The sequence below is a fragment of the Macaca nemestrina genome, chromosome 18 (genome assembly GCF_043159975.1).
Source record: "Macaca nemestrina isolate mMacNem1 chromosome 18, mMacNem.hap1, whole genome shotgun sequence".
NCBI lineage: Eukaryota > Metazoa > Chordata > Mammalia > Primates > Cercopithecidae > Macaca > Macaca nemestrina.
The window spans coordinates 57,906,266-57,910,443 of record NC_092142.1 but is presented as its reverse complement, the minus strand read 5'-3'; the positions used below and the strand labels follow the sequence as shown (position 1 = coordinate 57,910,443).

The 4,178-nt window shown below is 45.5% G+C and overlaps 1 pseudogene; it reads right to left on the bottom strand.

The window, feature by feature from the left end:
• Positions 1–1,516: 1,516 nt before the first annotated feature.
• LOC105491560 (gem-associated protein 8-like) lies at positions 1,517–3,104 on the bottom strand (annotated as a pseudogene).
• Positions 3,105–4,178: the final 1,074 nt, after the last annotated feature.

Sequence of the window (4,178 nt, the reverse complement as noted above, 5' to 3'; positions counted from 1 at the left end):
TCAGTCTAAGGTATTTTGTTATGGAAGCCTAAATGAACTAAGATACACAATAAGGTAAAATTCACAATATCTGGCATCCAATCAGAAACTAACAGAAACGCAAAGAAGTTTTTTAAAAATACAAACATAATGAGAAAAAGTAATCAAAACTGACCCAGAATTGAGACAGATATTTGAATTTTACAGGCGAAAACATTAAAATGATTATTATACCTTCATTTCACGTGTTTAAAATTTGAAGTACAAAAATAAAATATATAAAAAGACTCAAATCTAACTTCTAGAGATGCGAAAATGCAATGTATCACATGGAAAATATATTGGATGGGAGTAATGGCAGATTAGACATTGCAAAGAAAAGATCAGTGAATTAAAAAGGCAGCAATAACAACTATCCAAAATGAAACACTGAGAGACAAAAGAAGTAAAAGTAAAAGATGGTAGTGTGTGCCTGTAGTCCTAGCTACTCAGGAGGCTGAGGCAGATCACTTGAGCCCAGGAGGTCAATGTTGTAGTCAGCTATGATCGTGCCACTGCACTCCAGCCTGAGCAACAGAGCAAGATCCTGTGTCTAAAAAATGAATAAATAATAAATAGTGTGAGGTGACAGTGACCAGAATGAGAAGTGAGCTGAACATAGACTATGATCAAAAAAGGCTGTTTTACCTCACAAGAAACTAAATTTATTAGTTTCTTGACCCATGACATAGTAGGTGTCATGCATGAAGAACGCAGCATTAGCCAGACATATAAAGTCTTTGAACCGTGGGAAAGTGTCTTATCTTCTGAGTCTTAAGTTCACCAAGTGTAAAATAAGAACTTTTTTTTTTTTTCTTTCTGAGACAGAGTCTCGCTCTGTTGCCCAGGCTGGAGTGCAGTGGTGCAATCTCGGCTCACTGCAAGCTCCACCTCCCGAGCTCACGCCATTCTCCTGCCTCAGCCTCCTGAGAAGCTGAGACTACAGGCGCCCGCCACCACGCCCGGCTAATTTTTTGTGTTTTTAGTAGAGACGGGATTTCACCATGTTAGCCACGATGGTCTCAATCTCCTGACCTCGTGATCTGCCCGCCTCAGCCTCCCAAAGTGCTGGGATTACAGGCGTGAGCCACCGTGCCTGGCCAAAATAAGAACTACTTTACACAAACTTTCTTCAGTCCTCAGATTCATACCTTCAGGTACTTGAGGGCATTCCCATTTAAATGATCCAAAAACTCAGCATGTCTAAACCATGTTCTGCCCTCTACAAACCTGTGCATCTCCCAAGTTCTAAGTTCTTTATTGAATCACCATACACATAGCCATAAATCTGAAAACATACTAAATAAATCACTTTTCTTCTCCCTTACCCACCCACACTGATCTAGTCACCAAGTCCTGCCATTTAAAAAGGAATATTATCAGAAATAGAAATACTGCATGATCCCACTTCTACACAGAATCTAAAATAGCCAGACTCATAGAAGCACAGAGTAGGATGGTGATTGCCAGAGGCTGGGAGGATGGAGGAATGGGGTGATGTTGGTCAAAGGGTACAGAAATGGTGACTTTGTAGAAGTGATTGATATGTTAATTACTGGAATGTGATGATCATCTCACAATGTCTATCAAAACATCATGTTGTGTATCTTAAATATATACTTTTTTTTGTTTGTTTCTAGGTAGTTAATGATTTGATTGACAACAGCAAAAACTACTGTAATATATACAAAATTATCATTTTATGTCAGGAGAAAATATATCATATTGGCAACAGAACATGTCCTGCCAACCACCAAGTGGCTGGCATAGTACGTCCACCCTGTGACAGGCCCACTGGGACTGTGGTGAACCTGCCTGAACCTCAGTACAAAGCCCCCTTTCCCTGAGAAATGTACAGAAGGAGAGACGAAGAGAGTGCCCCCAAAAGGAAGAGGGAGAGGCTGGGGTCCTGTGCCCCTAGCTCAGAACTTCAGGGGGAAGACCGGCCAGAACTTGGGCTGCTTTGGGTCACAGTGCTTGTCAAAGCTCAGCTGCACCAAACCTCCACGGCCTGGAGCTTGGCAGCGCTGTTCCCGTACAAGCGCCTCATCTCAGCCTGGCACTGCTCGCCGGGCCGCTCAGTTGGGGGCTCCACCAACCCGTGGGTGTTGTAGCACAGGTCGTGGTCAGCGTTCACGTAGCTGTCCAGGCACTCTGCATCCAGCTGCTGCCGCCGCCCTCGTTCTCTGTGCCTCTCGGTTTTCAAAGTACTGGCGGAGATCCTCGGTGATTTCCATATTGCTCAGGTCACATTCTACCCCTGCATCTACCCCTCCTCTTTAAACAAAGCGTGGTCTTCTCTCGTGGATGCCTGGATCCCACTGCTGTTATGTGGATGCTGCCCAGACCCTCTGAAATGTGAAGGACTGCAGGTGGAGTCCGGCCAGGTCACATGATGGTCATAGAAGGACTGAGGATATCCAGCCTGGTTGTCTTTAGAGATTTGGAAAAGAAGTGCAGAAAGGAAGTGCCGGCTGGCAGTGGTGGCTCATGCCTGTAATCCCAGCACTTTGGGAGGCCAAGGCGGGCAGATCACATCAGGAGTTCAAGACCAGCCTGGCCAACATGGTGATACCCCATCTCTACTAAAAATACAAAAAATCAGCCGGGTGTGGTGGCAGGCACCTGTAATCCCAGCTACTCAGGAGGCTGAAGCAGGAGAATCGCTTGAAACAGGGAGGTGGAGGTTACAGTGAGCCAAGGTTGTGCCGCTGTACTCCAGCCTGGGCAACAAGAGCGAGACTCCATCTGAAAAAAAAAAAGGGAGGCACCACAGAAGACTGAAACAGGATTCCACGGCCTTCCTGTAGGCATTCTGATGGCTTTGCCATCAAGCCATTGTTTGATGATAATGTTGCCAGTATCTTGCATACGCCAGATGAGAATACCAAGGCCTGGTAGCTTTCTATGTTAATGCCTTCACCACTGCCATCTCTGACTGTGAAAGTCCAAATAGGCGCTGAAACTCGTGGGCGCGCAGCTTGCAGATCCCGGGCAGTGGGCGAGTAGGGGCCTAGTTTTCGTTGGAAAGACAGAGGCGGTGGGGAGTGGGGAGAAGGTGGCTGTTGCTGGGGTGACTGGAAGTGTGCTAATATATACAGTTTTTTTTAATTCTTTTTTATTTTAATTTTTATTTTTAGTTCTGGGGTACATGTGCATGCAGGATGTGCAGGTTTGTTACATAGGTAATCGTATGCAACAGTGGTTTGCTGCACCTATCAGCCCATCACCTAGGTATTAAGCCCAGCATGCATTAGCAACTTTTCCTAATACTCTCCCTCCCACTACCATACCCCCTGACAGGCCCCAGTGTGTGGTGTTCCCCAATTTTTTTTTTTTGAGATGGAGTCTCGCTCTGTTGCCCAGGCTAGAGTACAGTGGCACTATCTCTGCTCACTGCAACCTCTGCCTCCTGGGTTCAAGCAATTCTCCTGCCTCAGCTTCCAGAGTAGTTGGGACTACAGGCACACAGAGACGGGGTTTCACCATGTTAGCCAGGATGGTCTCGATCTCCTGACCTCATGATCTGCCCGCCTCAGCCTCCCAAAGTGCTGAGATTACAGGCATGAGCCACGATGCCCAGCCTTTTCCCCAATTTTTATATGTTCAAAAAACTAAGTTGTCACAAATGAAGAATTTAAAAGACAAAAAAAAAGTTAAAAATAATTTTTAAAATTGACCCAAAAAGGAGTGTTATGTAATTATTAAAAATAAGCCTGCCTGGTGTGGTGGCTCACCCCTGTAATCCCAACACTTTGGGAGGCCAAGGCAGGTGGATCATTTGAGGCCAGGAGTTCCAGACCACCCTGGGCAACATGGTGAAACCCCATCTCTACAAAAATACAGAAATTAGCCAGGCGTGGTGGCGTGCACCTGCAGTCCCAGCTACTAGGGAGGCTGAGATGGGAGGTTCGCTTGAGCCCGGTAGGTAGAGGCTGCAATGAGCCATGATTACACCACTGCACTCTAGCCCAGGCAACAAAACGAGACCCTGTCTCAAAAAAAAAAAAAAAGAAAGAAGACCATAAAATATATAATGACTTAGAGCGATAGCCCAAAGCATCACTCTATACTACACACACACACACACACACACACACACGCACACAAAATTAAGGGAAAGTAAAGTGAGAGATAGGGAGGAAGAGAGAGAACAATAG